The 20,870-nt window shown below is 35.6% G+C and overlaps 1 long non-coding RNA gene across 1 annotated transcript; it reads right to left on the reverse strand.

Moving 5' to 3' along the window:
• On the reverse strand, positions 8,204–10,529 carry LOC106504648. Its single transcript, XR_002346491.1, has 2 exons — positions 10,433–10,529; positions 8,204–8,381 (listed from the first exon to the last, which is right to left on the reverse strand). It is a non-coding gene; the product is annotated as an uncharacterized LOC106504648 (long non-coding RNA).

Raw genomic sequence — 20,870 nt, forward strand, 5'->3', positions numbered from 1 at the left:
TACAACACGATCTTTCCCGATTATGCCTTCTGCAGAGAGTATTATTGAAACAAGGAAAAAAGTGCAAGTATGTCACTAGTGCTATGTGGTGGCAGTGTTGGTTTCTCTAGATTTCACTTTTTTAAAACCTTATGATTCTCACACACCCTAATCCAATCTTTATAAAAGAGGCAGTCTACAGAATTAGGATTGCTCAGCCTTATCCCAGGGTGGAATGTCTAGCCAGGGTCTCAGCTCTCTAAGAGGAGGAATGTATAGGGTGGTTAAGGCGAGGGGATGGGTGGAATACAGGTGTGACTCAGCAGTGGGGGAGGGAGGGTTTTTTAGCTTGTATGACACAAGTTGCAAAATCTGCTACTCCTCCTTCCCTCTGGATTGTCTGACTATAGTTGTGGCTCAGAGTGTTGTCAGCACTCCCTTTGTATTGAATATTTTCTCCTGTATCCATGGCAACCAGCCAGTATAGAGGTTGGGCTGGCATCATTCTGATTTTCTGCAGGGACTAAAATTGTTTGGCACACACATAGTTGTTGTCATTCTTTCTTTATCCTCCTGCTCCTTTCCAGTTTATCTGACATCTTCTCCCCCACTTTTCTTTTCCTTTCCGACTCTGCTCTGTCCTATAGGTTTATAAAGCAGGGGCAGTTGGACCTAGCAGAAGTATCTTCCTTAGGTGCTATTCCTTATATAAGAAAAATATTAAATATATTTTCCTCCTCAGTAAAAGGATGAAAATTGGTCCAAAAAATTTCTTGCATGTCCAACTAAGTGACATGCTTATTTTAGACTCACCATGTGTTATGTTCCTCTTATACCTAGGAAATATATATTACTAACCTGGAGTTAAGTACTTAACAAATAACTTAGTCTAACAGGTCCAAAGTTTCAAAAAGTATAGAAGCATAAATTAAAGTCAATGTCTCCAGTGAGATGGCAGTTATGATGCTGTAACTACCATCTTGGTGGACTCGATCTGCTATAATACAATGCCAGAGACATTTATTTCCTCACAGTTTTGGAGGCTGGGCAGTCTAAGATCAAGGTGCCCACATGGCCAGTCTCTGGGTAGGACCCTCTTCCTGGCTTGCAGTTGGCCACCTTCTTCCTGTGTCATCACATGGTGCAAAGAAAAAAGATGGAAATCTCCATGATGTTTCTTCTCAGAGAATTGATCCCATCATGAAATCCCCACTCTCATAACCCCATCAACCCTAACTACCTCCCAGGAGCTAGGGCCTCAACATAGGAATTGGGAAAGGACATAATTCTAGCAAAGTGCAACCTAACTAAAAGATACAGAAGTTCTGTTTAAGACTTACTTCACCACATTTGAGACTTTGCAGTTGCATCTGTGTTGCTGAAAATGGTATTATTTTGTTCTTTTTTATGGCTGAGTGATATTCCATTGTATATATGTACCACTCTTCTTATTCTGTCCATTAATGGCTATTGTAAATAGTGCTGTTATGAACATAGTGGTGCAGTGTATATTTTTGATTGAAAGTTTTGTCCAGATATATGCCCAGGAGTGGATTTGCTGGATCATATGGCAGAAAGAAAAAGACAAATATATATCACTTATTTGAGATATCTAAAATATGGCACAAATAGGGAGTTCCCGTCATGGCTCGGTGGTTAACGAATCCGACTAGGAACCATGAGGTTGCGGGTTCGATCCCTGGCCTCACTCAGTGGGTTAAGGATTTGGCGTTGCCGTGGCTGTGCTGTAGGTCGCAGACGCGGCTCGGTTCTGATGTTGCTGTGGCTCTGGCACAGGCCGGCAGCAACAGCTCCAATTAGACTTCTAGCCTGTGAACCTCCATATGTCGAGGGTGTGATCCTAAAAGGACAAAAGACAAAAAAAAATAATAATAAATAAAATAAAATATAATATGGCACAAATGAACCTATCAATAATACAGATACAGACTCACAGACATGGAAAACAGCTTTATGATTGCCAAGGGGAGGAGGGAAGAAATGGGATAGACAGAGAGTTTGAGGTTGGTAGATGCAAACTATTCCATTTAAAATGGATAAGCAATGAGGTCCTACTCGACAGCACAGGGAACTATATTCAGTCTCTTGGGATAGACCATGATGTAAGGTAGTATGAAATAAAGAATGTATATGTGCATGACTGGGTCATTATGCTGTTCAGCAGAAACTGACACAATACTGTAAATTAACTATACTCTAATAAAACTAAAATTAAATTTAAAAATAAAAAAGTTGATCTCATACAAAAAAATAACAGAAGTTACTGTATTTCTGTACTGTTAGTTAAAAAAAAAAAAGGAAGAAGGTTAATAATTTTAAAAGGAGTTTGCTGTTAGGGACTCTGAAGCATAGACACAGAATTGCCAAGGACTATTGACTGCCATGTGAATCCCCACATGAAGGCAAGCAAGAAACCACTGAAGTCAGTCATTGGACAGGAACTAGCTCTGCTCACCATCGTCAAAGCCCACAGCATCTTTAAAACATCTCAGGAGCTTGCTGTGACCCACTTTATAAACTACAGCATTAGTTCCAGCAGTATCAAAATGAATGCCTGGCCAGTCACCAAATTCTTAAAGATGTATAAGAATTTTAAGTGTCATTTTAGGAACTTTGTGCTGTATCTTGAATAGACTAGGAAAAACATATGGGGATGCAATCAAGAAATCTTATGAGTCATACTGCAATATCATTTTGTATAATTTTCTCTTATTTGTTGCCATGATATTTGTGGAATACTGGGCATGGTGTTTATATAACATGTATTAGAAAAGAGAAATATCCTGTGGGTAGCCTGAGTCAAATGATGAAATTGAAGTTGCAGAGTCATTGTTATAACAGGGGAACACTGACTTCGTTAAGAATCTAGTCTAGTCTCTCATCTATCACTAAATAGTTTCCACTTGGCCTGTAGGACCGTAAGTCTTGCCATCTATTAAATGGAGACACAGGGACCCCCTTCCTTCTTCAGCTACTTGTTTCATGTGAATACCCAGGAGGATAATGTCAGTGAGAAAACTATTAAAACCAGGAGATTGTACATAGATCCAAGGTGGTGGTTTTTTTCCTGTCTCTTCTTATTATACCTTGAAATGCCCCAGTTGCTCTAAAACTAGGACAAGAATGGAGGAAAACACAGCTAAAAGTTAAAAGCAGAATGGAGCCACCTCAAAGAATGGGTAGCTGTATATAGGGAATAGACCCTCCAGGTTTGCTGCTATAGCATGTGTTACAATGAACTTGTTACCCCCCGCCCCCAGGATTCCACCTTGTATTCAGCCTCCAAAATGCCACACTTTATCATCAAGGGTGTCCCATGCTGGTGAGGAGTATTTCTGTCTGAATTACGTTGTGATTTCTGTGGTCCTCCTTGACACACATAAGAAAACTTGGTTCTAAAGTAGGTGTCTTAATGAAGTAAAACCAGCACCTTATAAAAATTTAAAGTTTGCTTGTTCCATTTTTCTCTTCCTCCACCGAACACAGCTCTAGTTACTGGAGCATGAACAAACCTACCATCCCCCCCATCCCCCATCTCAGAAACTTTTGACTGGACGTGCTTTTTAATTCAGATATTTTTCAATGTTTCAATGTATAGAGAGGTAAACATTGCATAAATTGTATAATGTGTTAATGTCCTAGCCTTCCTTACCTCAAGGAGTGGGTGCAGCACACCATAGCCAAATACATTCATATTTTGGCAGCAAAGCAAACAAATATTACAAGTGTGATAAATAAACACGGGAAACTATCTCGCATTGGTCCAGGTTAGCATCTGCAACCAAATCAGTACAAAGTCAATCCAGAATTTGCATCCTAATGAGTTTTAGAAGTTCTGTTTTTCAGAGTTGTTCCAATATCAGAACTGCTTGTAACAGAGTGTATAAATATATAAATGAAAGACCCAAATTTCATGAGTTCCACACAGCCTGAATCCAACAAAAGTGCCAACTTTTCAAGGTGAAATAAATCCAAATTAATTCTCAATATCCCTATCCACTTCTCAAGTCTGTGTTTGATGTTAATTTTTCAAAGATCCGACATGGATCTCTTTAATATGTTTGTATTTAATTTGGAAATCACCTTAATAAGTCACTTGGTAAGTACCTTTATTTTCCTAATAATAAACCAAGGCTCAGAGAATTGAGGTAAAGCTGTGTATATAGAGGATCAAACATGAACTTTGGGGTCAATCAGATAGACCTGTCTTCATATCTTGCCTCACTTTCTTGCCAATGGTATAAAATTGGGCAAAGGACTCCACCTTCTTAATCTCAGTGCTCTTATCTGTAGCTAATCTCTTTTTCACATACTTGCACACTTATTAGCAAATGTTTATTGAATACTTACCTTGTGACAGGTGCTATTTTGGGCACTGGGGACATGTCAGGATGGTTTTGATAATTAAATGTGATAGGGTATTTAAAGAACTTAGCACAGGGACTAGCACCTTATAGATACTTATTAAACAGAAAAAGATTCACAGACATCTAGAATAGACTTGTGGTTGGCAAGGTGAGAGGGGGAGTGGGATGGATGGGGAGTTTGGGGTTCAAAGATGCAAACTACTACATTTATTTATTTATTTTATTAAAGTATAGTTGACCTACAAAGTTCTGTCAATTTTCTCTTGTACAGCAAAGTGACCCAATCACATACATAGGTACGCATTCTTTTTATCATATGATCTTCCATCATATTTTATCACAAGTGATTGGATACAGTTGGCTGTGCTATACAGCAAGACCAAACTATTACATTTAAAATCGATGAGCAATAAGGCCCTATGCTACAGAACAGGGAACTATATCCAATCTCTTGGAATGGAACATGATGGATGGAAAAAAGTATAAGGAAAATAATGTGTGTGTGTGTGTGTGTGTGTGTGTGTGTGTGTGTGTGTGTTTGTAAATACATATATGAATGACTGGGTCATTCTGCTATACAGCAGAAACTGGTACAACATTGTAAATCAACTCTACTTAAAAAATTAAAAATAAAATACTAAAAAAAAAATATTATTAGCTCTCATTATTATCTAGTAGGAGAGTCACACATAAAAAAATCTCAGAGTTCCCTTTTCGGCTCAGTGGGTTACAAACCTGAATATTATCCATGATGACGACGATTTGATCCCTGAGCTCACTCAGTGGGTTAAGGATCCGGCATTGCCATGATCTGTGGTGTAGGTCACAAAGGCAGCTCAGATCCCATGTTACTATCTATAGCTGTGGTGTAGGCAGGCAGCTGCAGCTCAGATTCAACCCCTAGCCTGAGAACTTCCATATGCTACAGGTTAAGCCCTAAAAAGTTAAAAAAAAAAAAAAAGTCCTCTGGGCTCATAATCTGCTTATTCTTAAAGAAAAATGGGAAGAGATGATATTGAAGCATGGGATGTGACTTGTCCAAGCCCATACACCTCAGGAGTAGTATTGGATTTGCAGTATTACAAAATTAGTGTCTTATTATTAGCCATCTTCTGGTTTATATTAGGGGGTTGTCTAGCCTTATACTACCATTAAAATGGCGCAGTCTTGGGAAATGTTCTACCCAGAAGGTGGATCTCAGAGACTGCTTAAGTCACAGGCTGCCCTTTCATAGCTTTTTCAGGATCACATATTTGTTGCCCTTAGTCGTTTACCTCTTAGCTACTTGAACTAAAATGTTATAGCTAAACAGGATCATAGATGTTTTCTATGATAACCAATGTTCCACTATTTTCATTATGGCCATGACACAAGAGGATGTTCTTGGAGAGAAACATGAAGAACATAGTTTGAGCTAATGGACAAAGATTTAATTGTTAGCACACCATTGTCAACATCTATAAATTGCCAGCAACTTGCATGTTTTGTTGGATTAGGTGCTATATGGGATGAATCAGCAAGATATTATTTCTATTCTGCGTGAGATTGAATGACTCACCTTTACTTTTTGTGTTTCAACACAGTGTTAAATTTTATTATTTTTCTGTGCAAGAAAATGTTATTTCAATTTTAAGTTTAAGCAAGAAAGTTTCAGGGACCAGGGTATTTCCTAAGTCTTCCACCAGATGCATTTTTCTTGTCACCAGAACTTTCCTTTATTGAATGCTTGCTGTGGAATTTTTGAAGCATGTGGGAGCAAACTGGCAGTATTCTTACCAGAAATATTCCCTGCTTTGACTCAGTCACAGAAACCAATGGTTCAACTAGAAGCATTTCATTCCAATATAGAATAAGGAAATATTTAACATTCTGGATAGAGAGAATAAAATACTTATGAGTTATAGAACTCTGGCTCCTTAAAGTAAGGCAACACTCAATCAATTGAACATTTTTCCCCCAGTGGAAAATGACAAACTATTAAATTAATATTTAAAAAAATTTAAATTCTGACAGAGAAAATACATTATAATCTGACTAATACACAAATCTCCATTCAGTTTACAAGGTTGTATTTTTAAGGAGGCTCCAATCTTAACATATTTTTTAGATTATAACATTTTTGAAGAATTTTGCAGGGCAAAAAATCTGCAGGTAGTTTAGGGGAGTGGGTCTTTTTATTTTCAAATTCCTCTAACAAAGGACTTTTTTGAAATGAGTTTTGTTTCAGGATTGAGCAAGTGACATATTTTTCAGGGAATTTTTCAGAGATTTCTGAAGATTATAGAAATTATCACCCCAGGTTTCAAAAATTTTGACAGCAAAGGGATCATATGTTTTGAAAGATGGAAGTTTACCAAAAAAGTTAGCAAAGGAGATTGTAAGCAATTCAAAAGGATGAGCAGGAAAAAGAAAGTATAAGTAAAAATGGTTTTCCTTGGCCTTGTCTTTGAAAAACAGCATTCTCTATGGACCAAAACAAAACATTATGGTTTAGAAATTATAGAAACAAAAGAAGGAAAAGCAGACCCCTGTAACACTGGCTCTTCTGGCCCTCTATGTGGGCTTGCATCCAGAAAAGGTTTTAAGTATAGCTACCAATTCCATGTTGCTTAAGATAAAGGGAATCTATAGTGTAGTCCACATCAAATGTAGGAATGGGTAACCTCAGAAACCCCATGAGATGCTTAATTATCAAGGAACATGTATCATCACTAAAAATAAGTGTTGATAAATATCAGTACATTGATAAATAGAGGAAGTCTGTAAGTGTCTGTCATTAAAATTCCTCAATTTGAAAATGTGCCTGAACATTTTTTTTAAGGCCACATCCACAGCATATGGAAGTTCTGGGCCTAGGGATCTGGGGATTGAACTAGCATCTCCACAGCAACCGTAGCTGCTGCAGTCAGATTCTGAACCCACTGTGTCACAGTGGGAACTCTTGCTCTACCTTTTATGGTGTAAAAAAAATGTCATCAGATATTTTGAGTATAATAACATCTTTTATTTTACTTTGGTTATGGTAGTAACAGAACATAGCTAGGTGATGTAAATACAGTGTTTCATACTAAACAATGTCATTTACTGGTTTAGATAAAATTACCCAAGTAAAATTTTATTTCTCTTACAAATCTAAACCTTTTTTTTCTTTAAGACTTAGAATACTTTGAGTATGAAAATTGAGCCCTGTATTACCTCCACCTTAGTTACAGTTACATTTATTTGCTTAAATCTGTATCAATAGCATTTAGTTACTCTTGAAATTCAAGTGGCTTGAACTAGAAATAGAGTCAACAACATTACATCCAGATTTTATAGCTTCTGAGAATACAGGTCATGGTTGTATGAGACTCTGCCTCATGAGAAACTGCCAAGGTACAGTTTCATCTGGTCAAACAGACTATTACATTAATGGATATTTACATTTCTTTTTCAGGAATGTAAACTGAAGTCAACCACTCTTAGAAAACCAAATAACAGGAGAAATTGTTTTACTCTTTTTGAAGTAAGAATTTGTAATGTTAATAGGATACAGTAGAAAAGCAGGATGAACCACACGCATTAATAACACAAACATCCTAAGGTGTAGAATTGACCAGCAGTACCAGATTATAAATGACAAAAATAAAAATATTATTTTCCAAAGATGTGAAAGGAAAGTAGGTCTGAGAGAAGGAGGACAGAGTCATCCTTCATGTCTGCTCGTTGATAGTTAACAGGCTAGAGAAAATAAAACCATCTGTCTCAAAGGATTAGAACCCTGCACAAAGACCTAATTAGAATCTAGGCGACAGTGCTGAAGGCAAGTAACAAATTAAGACACAAAAACATAGCAGTCATTTCTACTGCAGTACTTTATTTTCCCTTGAGATGTCACACCAATGGACTGAAAAGTACAGTGCTCCACTTTTCACATAGTCCGATAGCCTGATGCTGACATAGGAAAGTTATTCTAGGCAGTCACTTACAAATAAATTATACATATCATGGAAGATAAAGGTGCAATCAAAAGTCCTGAAATTTAAAAAAAAATACTATTTTTACTTGGATGTAGAATATGTTAATACACTATACTTAAAAAGATAAAAATGACTTTCTGAGTGTTCACTACACATAAAAAGAAGGCAAATCTGAAGCACTGACTCAGGGGAAGCTTAGAAATCCATCGTAACTCCTTTCTCTAAGCTCTAATATGAGCCCTACTAGATGATGGTCTCCTGAGTTTATGACCCTCCTATTTGATGATGGGTTAAGAAGAACTCCACCCTTTTTTTTTTTTAATGGCCAAATTTCCTTTTTAATAGCTGAGTAATATTCCATTTTATGTATCCACACCTTCTTTATCCACTTATCTATTAATACACACTTAGAAGCTATCTCTGTTTGCAGATGACATGATACCATATATAGAAACTTAAAGATTCCACCAAATAAAAACCTTATTGGGTATTCATTAAATTTGTAGGATACAAAATTAAAATACAGAAATAAGTTGCATTTCTATAAACTAACAATCCAATATTGGAAAGAGAAATTAAGGTAACAATCTCATTTACAATTGATCAAAGAGAATAAAATACCTAGGACTAAACTTAACCAAGTAGGTAAAATTCTTGTACTTGGAAGGGTATATAGGACATTGATGAAAAAAGCTGAAGATGAAACAAATGGAAAGATATGTACCTTGCTTATGCATTGAAAGAATTAATATTGTTAAAATAACCATACTCCCCAAGGCAATCTACAGATTTAATGCAATCCTATCAAAAAAACGAATGGCATTTTTTCACAGAACTAGAATGAATAATTCTAATTTTTTTCTAGAAACACAAAAGACTCTGAATTGTCCAAACAATTTGAGAAAAATAACAAAGCTGAGGGCAGCATGCTCTCTGATTTCAAACTATACTAAAAAAATACAGTAATCAAAATAATATTTTACTGGCACAAGACAGACACAAAGATAAATGGAACAGAATAGACAGACCAAGAGTAAACCCACACTTATGGTCAATTAATCTATGAAAAAGGAGGCAATAATATCCAATTGGGAAAGACAGCCTCTTCAATAATGGGAAATAACTGGGTAAACTGAAGAGCTCAACTCCTAAAGTGCTCAAGTATGAGATGTAATCAAATATTTGTACTCGTAAGGATGTTTCTCCCACATGAAAAGTAGAAATAAGCAGAGTCTGAAATGTCAACAAAAGATGCAATTTAATATGATAATTATTATATAAAAGTGAGAAAATTATAGAATCAAGACTAAGGTTGTAGTTTTAGATGATGTTGAAAATAATAACTAACATTTATATTACCTGACTACAGATATGGTCAGGATGTCTGTCTATACAGATGTATAATTCTATGTACAGGTACAATGTACATTTCCCAACCTTGGGAACACTTCCAGTACCTGAGAGGCTTTTAATATCATCATGAGGTCACACACTCGATTTTCTGAATATGGGAACCTGTATCTCTGTTTATTAAAAGTCCTCTAGGTGGTTATAATCTGAATCCTGGTTTGAGAACAACTGGTTTGTACTGCAAATCCTTGTACTTAAACCAAGATATGTGTGTTTTTGTTTCTAACTGAATCAGAAGTGTAAAAAGTATAGTTTATAAGGTTAGTTTGTCTTATTTTGGAGAAATTATCTAGCTAATATTTCTTCTTATCCTAACCTTTTGATTATATGTATGTATAGGCTTGACTGGTATAGCATATTTTTTCCAGAAATAGTTGACAAACATCAAACATAAAAAAAATTCCACCTCGTCACAAGTAACCAAATATTATGAACTGAAACAAGTCATTTTTTTCACCTATAAAACATGCAACATATTATAGAAATGACTATTTTTTTGTTTTGAAAAGTTCAGGAAAATACACTATGTTCAAAAAACACTTTTAAAAAGGATTGGGTATGATGCAATACTTATTTATGAAAACCAGTCCATTCATTGAACAGAAACCCATTTTATCACTAGGTTTCTGGACTTGACTTCTCAGGCTTTCCCTTGTTCTAATTTCCTGTTCTTATGGAATCCTCAGTTTTACTCACCTGTCATCCTCTCTCCAGGTAAATCAGATCATAGCAAAAGCTCCTTCCTCCATTTCCCCAGGCCTCCTTCACGCAAGCAGATTTATTAAAATTTCTGGAAAAGAGAGGGTATTATGTAATAACACCAACAAAATTGAAAAATTAAACTTGAAAACTATTTATATGCATGAAAAAATAATGTCTCTATGTGTGTATATCTTACTTTTTTCTTTGTCCTTATTTTGTGATAATAACCATATATTCAAAAACCATATATTTAAAAAGAATTACTTTAAATTTTAAAATGAAGCTAAAGTAGATTAGGAATTACCTCTATCCTAAGGACAAAATATATCCTGACATGATTTTTTTTTAATGTAAGGTTACTAAAACTTTCTGTAATTCAGTTTCCTGATCTGTAAAATAAGCATGATGATGACAGCCACCTCATGGAGTTCCTATGCAAATTAAGGTTCAAACACTTAGAACAGTGCTTCATTCATAGCACATAATCTTCCATTTAAAAATACTTGTTTATAGAGAATTTTCCAGAATCTATTAGCTCTACCAGTAGCCCTAGATTCATCTAAATAATTCACTTTGCTTTTCCTTACTGATTCAGGTTACAAACAATCTTTCAATAAAGATTTGCCAGCAAGGAAGTTTTTCTGAGAAGCAAATCCAAGTACAGTCGATCTGATTTGTTATTGAGGGTTTCTACAACCATGACTTGCACACTTGTGAACATTTATTTGTAATCCCCAAATCAACACACGTAGTGCTTGCATAGTCCTTTACAGACATGGCAAGTGCCAAAAAAAAACTGAGCCACTGATGTTCTCAGTGGTTGTCTAACACAGTGAGGCAAAATCTTTGTGTTTCACTTCTCACACTGTAAACAGGTGAACTTTTAATGGTCTATTTATTGCCACATTTTTCTCATTTCTGTGCTTTTTGTTAGTATTTAAATAGGCCCTGAGCAAGGCACTAAAGCACTCTCTAGTGTTCCTAAATGCAAGATGGCTATGATGTGCTTTATGGAGAAAATATGTGTGTTATAACCATCGTTCAGGCATGAGTTATAGTGTTCTTGGCTATTGAGTTCAATGTTAATGAATCAACAATGCACTACGACTAGAAAAAAAGGAGGAAATTTGCCAATCTGTATGTGAGGCCACTCTGGAAGTGCTAAGTAACATCTCTAGAGTGGGATAAAACTATGGAAAAGATAGAAAAGCAGTTACATTTGTGAATTAATGAAATGAACACTGATTTTGTAAAAAAGCAGTGTAAACAGCATTGTCATGAGGCTAAAATGCAAACAAACAAACAAATCTGTGGTCATGAAATGGTAGGAAAACGTTAACCCCTTCTTGGCTATTGCTGTCTGGCTCACATATTTCAATGTAGAATTGTGCAGATAGAGAAGGTAGGGGAAAATGGTTTAATTACCTGGTAGGTCTAAGAGGCTAGGCTTTCAACACTGATGAGAATGGAGTCTAGCTTCTTTTATAAAAGACACTGGCAAATAAACTTGTACAATGTCAATGGCCTCTAACATCCCTGGGTTTAAATCATTCTAAAGTCATGCAGCAGATTGTTCATAAAAATGCATTAAAGTGTCTTTAAACAGAAATAGACATAAAACAAAGTTATGTATTGACTGGTTGATGAGAATGTTGTCAGAGGCTGGCAGGAACCTAACTCATTTCCCGTAGCAGCAATGGCTCTGTATTTCCTAATTCAGTGTTTGAAGCAACCTTACAGAACATAACTGCTGAGAGTAAGAATGGAACATATCTGTCTGGATAGCTACAATTTATTTTAAATTAGTATGCATGGTTCTGTTTGTATTTTTACATATTTTTGTCCATATCACCATATTTTCCCATTTCAGAATATCACTCAATGTTCCATTCAAGGTTAAATCCTCTATTGGACTCTTTAATTTCAATTATTCATTGCTTTTATTGTTATTTTTCTAAGCCTCTCAAATAACATTTTCATTCTTTTACAAGTGCTGAGTTCTATCCTTTATAATTCACTTACAATTCTCCTTGATAGGATATTGTATTTTTAATTTTTTTCTAAATTTATAGTTGATTTACAGTGTTCTGTCAATTTCCGCTCTACAGAAATGTAAACCTGTTTTACATTATATACATTCTTTTTCTCATATTATCTCCATCAAGTTCCATCACAAGTGACTGGATATATAGTTCCCTGTGCTATACAGCAGTACCTCATTGCTTATCCATTCCTAAAGCAATAGTTTGCATATAGCAATCTCAAACTCCCAGTCCATCCCACTCCCTCCCACTCCCCCCTCAGCAAGCACAAGTCTGTTCTCCATGTCCATGAGTTTGTGTCTTTTCTGTGGATGGGTTCATCTGAGTAGTACATTAGATTCCAGATATAAGTGATATCATATGGTATTTGTCTCTATTTCTGACTTACTTTGCTTAGTATGAGAATCTCTAGTTCCATCCACGTTGTTGCAAACGGCATCATTTTGTTCTTTTTCTGGCTGAGTAGTATTACATTGTATATAGTACCACATCTTCTTAATCCATTCACCTGTTGATGGACATTTCAGTTATTTCCACGTTTTGGCTATTGTGAATATTGCTGCAATGAATATAGGTGTGCATATGTCTTTTTGAATGAAAGTTTTGTCTGGATATATGCCTGGGAGTGGGATTGTTGGATCATATGGTAGTTCTATATTTAGTTTTCTTTGTTTTCTTTCATCTGAAAGTATTATGATTGTAACTTCATTCTTAAAAGATATTTTTACTGGATAAAGAATTCTGAGTTGACAGGTTTTTTTGTTTTAGTATTTTTATATGAATTTTATTTATAGTTTGCTTTGAATTATTTGCATATTTATTTATTTAATTTTCTGATTTTTATTTTTCCATTATAGTTGGTTTACAGTGTAGTGTCAATTTCAACTGTACAGCAAAGTGACCCCATCATACATACATACATACGTATATATATATATATATATATATATATTCACACATTATCCTTCATCATTTTCCATCACAAGTAACTAGATATAGTTTCCTGTGCTATGAATCAGGATCTCATTGCTTATCCACTCCAAATACAAGAGATTGTATCTATTAACCCCAGACTCCCAGTCTATTCCACTCCCTCCCCTGCCCCCTTGGGAACCAAAATTCTATTTTCTAAGTTCATGAGTTTCTTTTCTGTGGAAAGTTTCATTTGTGCCCTATATTAGATGCCAAATATAAGTGATATCATATGATATTTGTCTTTCTCTTTCTGACTTACTTCACTCAGTATGAGAGTCTCTAGTTCCATCCATGTTCCTGCAAATGGCATTATTTTGTTCTTTTCTATGGCTGAGTAGTTTTCCATTGTGTATATATACCACATTTTCTTAATCCATTCATCTGTCAGTGGACATTTTGGTTGTTTCCATGTCTTGGCTATTGTGAATAGTGTTGCAATGAACATACAGGTGCATATGTCTTTTTCAAGGAGAGTTTTTTTTCCGGTTATAATCCCAAGAGTGGGATTGCTGAGTCATATGGTAGTTCAATATTTGGTTTTCTGAGGTATCTCCATAATGTTTTCTGTAGTGGTTGTACCAGCTTACATTCCCACCAACAGTGCAGGAGGGTTCCCTTTTCTCCACACTCTATCCAGGATTTGTTATTTGTTGATTTGTTAATGATGGCCATTCTGACTGGTGTGAGGTAGTACCTCATAGTAGTTTTGATTTGCATTTCTCTAATAATTAGTGATGTTGAGCATTTTTTCATGTGTCTTTTGGGCATCTGTATATCTTTGGAGAAATGTCTATGCAGGTCTTTTGCTCATTATTCAATTTGGTTTTGTTTTGTTTTTTTTCCTTTTGAGTTGTGTATGTTGTATATTTTAGAGATTAGGCCCTTGTCAGTTGCAACATTTGAAATTATTTTCTCCCATTCTGTACAATTGTCTTTTTTTTATGGCTTCCTTTGATGTGCAAAAGCTTGTCAGTTTGATTAGGTCTTATTGGTTCATTTTTGCTTCTATTTCTGTTGCTTTGGGAGACTGACCTAAGAAAACATTTGTAAGGTTGATGTCAGAGAATGCTTTGCCTATGTTCTCTTCTAGGGGTTTGATGGTGTCTTGTCTTTCATTTAAGTTTTTAAGACATTTTGAGTGTATTTTGTGCATAGTGTGACCATGTGTCCCAGTTTTATTTATTTACCTGTGGCTGGGACACAGGTGCTCTCCCAGTACCACTTGCTGAAAAGACTCTCTTTTCCCCATTTTATATTCTTGTCTCCTTTGTCAAAGATAATTGACTGTAGGTGTCTGGATTTATTTCTGGGTTTTCTATTCTGTTCCATTGGTCTGTATGTCTGTTTTGGTACCAGTACCACACTGAAGTCTGGGAGAGTTATGCTTCCTGCTTCAATTTTTTCCTCAGGATTGCTTTGGCAGTTTTGAGTCTTTTACAGTTCCATATAAATTTTTGGGTTGTTTGTTCTAGTTCTGTGAAAAATGGCATGGGTAATTTGATAAGGATTGCATTGAATCTGTAGGTTTCCTTGGGTAGTATAGTCATTTTTACAATATAATTCTTCCTACTGGGAAGAATGGAATAGCTTTCCATTTCTTTGAATCCTCTTTAATTTCCTTGATTAATGTTTTATACTTCTCAGCACATAATCTTTCACCTCCTGGGTCAGGTTTATTCCTAGGTATTTAATTTGCGGGGGGTTAATTTTAAAAAGTATTGTATTTTTGTATTCCTTTTCTAATGTTCCATTGTTAGTATCCTGTTCCATTGTTAATCTGTATCCTCTTACTCTGCTGAATGTTTGTCCTGCTACTTATCCTGCTACTTCGCTAAATGTTGTATCCTGCTATTTTGCTCTATTTGTTATCAACATTGTCTCTTATCTTTCATTTTTAATAATTTAAAGGTGATGTGGTTTTATTATGATACTTGCAGTTTTCTTAACTTCTTAAATAGAAGTATTTATGTCTTTCATCAAATTAGAAAACTTTTTATGCATTTTTTTTTCTTTTTTTGGCCAACCCATAGCATATGGTGCTCATGTTTCAACTGCAGTGCAACCTATGCTGCAAATGTGGCAATGCCAGATCTTTAATGCACTATGCCAGACCAGGGGTTGAACCTGTGTCCCTGTGTTCAAGAGATTATGCCAATCTCATTTCACCACAGTGGGAACTCCAGGTATTATTTTTTGAAATATGTTTCCTCCTTTTCTTGAATCCTAATTATACAAATGCTGGAATTTATGGTTTGTCCTACTAGTTCCATAGGCTCTTTTTATGTTTCTTTAATTTCTTTTTCCTTTTTAAAATGTTTCTATTAATCTATCTTCTGTTTCACTAAGTCTTTGTTTTTGTAATTTCAAATTGCTAATAAATCCAGCCAGTTTTTATGTGTGTGTGTTCCAAAATTATATGCTCAGTTCAAAAATTTTAATTTTTTTTAAAGAATCTGTTTCCTTGTTGAGCATTCATGGCTCTTCGTTTATCATGATCACATTTTACTTGATGTCCTTGAGAACAGTTAGTTACAACAAGTGCTTTACAATTTTTGTCTGCTAATTCCAATATCTGTGTCAGTCTCCATCAATGTTCTTTCTGCTTGATGTTTGATCAGATTTTTCAGTTTCTCCCTATATTTAATTGATTTTTTTTATTCTATCTAAGACCTATGAGTCATGTGTTTTAGAGATTCTGGTTTCTTTTTGTTCTTCTGGAAAGTATAGGCTTTTTGGTATTAGCAAGTAATTAATTCAGCCATTCTCAAATCCTAAACTATAAAATCTCAGTTCAATTATTTTACTCCCAGGAGAGTTTCTCATACAATGCTCTGTACATGTAGACTTTGGGGATCAATCACAGATTTGAGTAGCATTCAAGAACAGAATTGGGATCTCTCTTTTAGCTCTCTTACAAAACATTTTTCCTCACTTTCCACATGTAACAGTTAACTTTTACTCTTTCCTCTAGTTCTCCTTATCTGTGTTCTAGTCACTCCCCATGGCACTGACTGCTGTCTAGTCTCAAGACAAAAGCCCCTCCACAAAAAGTCCAGAAAATTCACAATGTGCAATTCCTTTATTCTAAGTTTTAACCCTTGCACCCTCTAGTATCTTCCTAATTTTGGTTACTCTCCAGGGTTTTAGGCAATTATCTTTTTTTATATATTTTATGCAGCTTGAAGTTATTGTTTTTAAGGAAGGTTGTTCCAACGGGAGTTACTCAGAACCTCCTACTCTATACCTACTCATTTTTAAGTGTATATATGTCAGCTTTTCTTCACACAAGCAACCACAAAAATATCAGTGGCAGACAGCAGTAAACACTCACTCCTATTCACAAGTCTCCATCTTATTTGGGACAGCTTGTTTTCAGCTGCAAGTCAAATTCAGGTCCATTCCCTGTGTCTTATTCTGGGCTTATGCTGAAGGAGTAGTAGTTATTTAAGGCATGGTCTTCTCCCACGTTAAAGTTGGAAATGAGTAAGCAGAAAAATGCAGCTCTTCTTAAGGCCTAGACTTAAAACTGGCCCACAGACCCTTACCTCCCCGTATCCAATGGGTCGATGTAAATCATATGACCAAAACCAACTTCAGTGGGCAAGAAAGTATACCCTTTACATGGAGGAGGTAGGAGTTTATATTTACCAAATGATAATCTGTTCTACCAAATTCGTAACCAGGCATTCATCTAAGCTATGGGATGATTAAGAGAATTCTATTTCTGAGGTCTGTTAAATCGATGGAGAAAGATAACTAAAAGCTGTGTGCAATGTGGTAATTTTATGATAATATATTAGACCCACCCCCAGAGTCTATTTCTATGAATATTTCTTCTCTTCTATCTCTGATTTTTTTGTCTTTTTTTTTAGGGCCTCATCTGCAGCATATGGAGGTTCCCAAGCTAGAGATCGAATCAGAGCTGTGGCCACTGGCATATGCCACAGCCACAGCAATGCCAGATCCAAGCCATCTCTGCAATCTACACCACAGCTAACAGTACCGAGTGAGGCCAGGAATCAAACTTGCACCCTCATGGATACTAGTCAGATTTGTTTCTGCAGAGCCATGATGGGGATTCCTCTCCTCTCTCTGGTTAAAAAGAAATTAAGCCAATGTGATATTATAGGAAAATAAAACTATGGGCCAATACTCTTATTGAGCATGCACACAAAGATTCTTTAAAAAATACTTAAACATGGATTCTAGTCATACATAAAAAAGGAAATATATAGGTGACAATGCCAGATTTATTTGAGGTATGCCAAGTTGGTTTAACCTATTCAGAAAAGTCAGTTCATGTCATTTGTCTTAATAACCAAATAAAGGCGGGTGAAATAATATGATGATCATCTAAGTAAATGTAAAAAATTGTTTTTTAAAAGTCATTACTCATCATAAAACCCAGAGCAATTAAACAAAATGCAAAGCACTTCCCTCAACACGACTAATGACATTAACAGAAAAATTACAGTTAACATCATACTTCATTATAGAAGACTGAGCCCTTTCCCCCTAAGATTGGAAATAAGATTGAGATGTCCACATATGCCAATGATATTCATGATCATACTGAAGGTCCTAGCCAATGAGTTCAATAAGACAGGATAAAATACACTAAAAACAAACAAAGATTGGAAGGAGGAAATTAAATGGTCTTTTTCATAAATGCATGATTGTATCATATAGAAAATCATAAGGAGCCTATGAAAGAAGCACTATAAATAATGAATATACATTTATCAAGGCCATAAGGTATAAGATCAATATATAGATATTTATATATGAAAGCAATAAAAGTTCTAAATAAAACTTAAGAACCCAACTCAATTTAAAATAGGATTCAAAAGCATAAAATGCTTAGGGATATTTTAACAAAATGAGTACAAACCTACAAAAGTTTGAAGGAAATAAAAGAGCATCTAAGTAAATGGAAAGATAAACTATAATCATGAATTTAAAAATGAGTATTTTTAAAATGTTAGTTTACCCCAATTTGATCTATAGATGCAACACAGAGTCAATGAACATTCAAATAAATATTTTTTTAAAATTTCACAGTTATAAAACTCACATGGAAATGCACTGACTGCATAACATCACTGAAATGTAGGCTAGACAACTTTTTTTTTTTGGCCTTGCCCAAGACATGTGGAAGTTCCTGGGCCAGGGACTGAACCCGCACCACGGCAGTGACCCAAGTGGCTACAGTGATAACACCATATCCTTGACCCACTGACCACAAGGGAGCTCTGCAAGGCAAATGTTTTAATCCTTATTTTAAACGTATAGAAACTGAAATGCAGTGAGGTTAATTTATTAAGGATGGTCACCCAGCTTCTGAAGATTAAGTTTAAAAATCAAATCCTATCGTTTTTGTCTGCTAGTCACTTTAAATAATACACTTATAATATTTTTGAGTTGGATAAATGTATCCAATTAGTGCTTTTCAAATTTGAAATTTGATGGGTTTTTTTGTTCTTATACTTTTAGAAAAAGAGGCTTACATAGTTAACTCACTACTTAATTTTGTTATTCTTTAAATGTGGCTATTGTAAACCAATCCATTTGCAATTCATATCTGGAGGAAACATTACCTCCCATGGACTGTGCTTAACTTGGGAGGATTGTGCTTAATGGTCCTAAATCCAACAGCCACTAAGGTTATAGCTCAAGGACACTTTCCAAAGCACCTGTTAATGAGGAATTATTTTTCCCCTCTCAGGAGAAGGATTCATGTGAATCCCTGCCTTCTAACTCATCTGCCAAGTCCAGTACACTGCATTATGCCCCAAAGGCATCTGGAAAGTGAGCCGACCCATCATATTCCTGCCATAAATTTAGCCTCAACGATGAGATTATTTCTCCTGGGAAGGATATTTTACACTCCTCAGGCAATCCCCTGGACATTTAAAATATTTTTTCTCCTGTATGAGTGCTTTCTATTTAAGACCAAGTGATGTACATTTCTAAACTAGATCTCTTCTTTATCACTGTGCATTTGCTGCTAATAATAAGTAGAGGAGACTTAGCTGTGTGTGCCTGCTTGTGTGTATGAAAGAGAGATGGGATTGGAAAAGAAACAGATGGCTGGCAAAAGAGAGGGGAAAAGACACTAAGAGATTATTAAATTAAAAAATTTAAATAATCTTTAAAATTATTAAAAGATTTTAATAATTTTAAATCTATTATCTAAAATTTCTGTGGAGTGATTTCTGTGCCAATTAAGAATGTTTTCAGATTGTTCTTTCTTTCTGAGGCATTTTTGGGGTAGTCTAAAAGTAACTGACTTTAGAAAATAACAAACATCTTGCCTATTAAATACATAATTTTATGGAGAGCTATATTTCCAGTAAAGAGAGCTTTCTTTTTTTTTTAAGAAGTTTCCAGGCCAGAGGTCAAACACACACCACAGCAGTGACAATGCAAGATCTTAAACCACTAAGCCACCAGGGAACTCCCAGAGAGTTTTGGGGAACATAACTTGAAGAAGATTTTCCTATAATGTAGTAGTCAGGAAGTGTCTATACCTCCAAGATGCACAAGCTCTAAACCCTAGACTTTAGAAATATGATACCATACTTGGCAAAAAGGATTCAGATGTGATTCAATGAAAGATTTGAAGGAGAGATAATTCTGGATTATCCAGGGAAGGTTGATGAAGCCACAGCAAATTAAGGACCCAAGTAGTCTCTGTGAGGATGTGGGTTGGATTCCTGACCTTGCTCAGTGGCTTATGGATCTGGTATTGCCACAAGCTGTGGTGTAGATGCAGCTCATATCTGGTGTAGCTGTGGCTCTGTACATATAAATAGAGCAAAGGTGCTGATGTGCTGGACCAACAACAAACTCAAGGTATTTTAGGGAGGATCAGTCCCATGAGGTGAAAAAGTAGTGTTCCAGACAGCACTGAAATTGAAGTGACTTTTATTAAAAAAAAAAAAGTGTTCATAGGGTGCTGAAGATAATACTTTATTAAAACTTTTGCTTAGACCTAGTCCCAGGCATTAAACCAACCTGGCATTAACACGTTGCTAGCTTAGGGATCTTTTTTCTCCTTTACCATCTATTCATACACATATTAGTTTTTGATGAATTTTCAGCTTTTTAAAGTCATAGATTCAGGAGTACCCACTGTGGCTCAGTGGGTTAGAAAACTGACATAGTGTCTGTGAGGATGTGGGTTCAATCCCTGGCCAAGCTCAGTGGGTTAAGGATCCAGAATTGCTGCAAGCTGCAGATTTGGCTTGGATCCTGTGTTTCTGTAGCTGTTGCAGCTCTGATAAATCCCTAATCTGGGAACTTCCAAGTGCTTTAGGTGTGGCCCTAAGAAGGAAAAAAACCAATAATAAAGTCATAGGTTTACATTTACTGACTTCAATATCCAGGGGGATAAAGCAGCATGCTCACTTGAT

This window comes from Sus scrofa, chromosome 8 (assembly GCF_000003025.6).
Source record: "Sus scrofa isolate TJ Tabasco breed Duroc chromosome 8, Sscrofa11.1, whole genome shotgun sequence".
Classification (NCBI taxonomy): Eukaryota; Metazoa; Chordata; class Mammalia; order Artiodactyla; family Suidae; genus Sus; species Sus scrofa.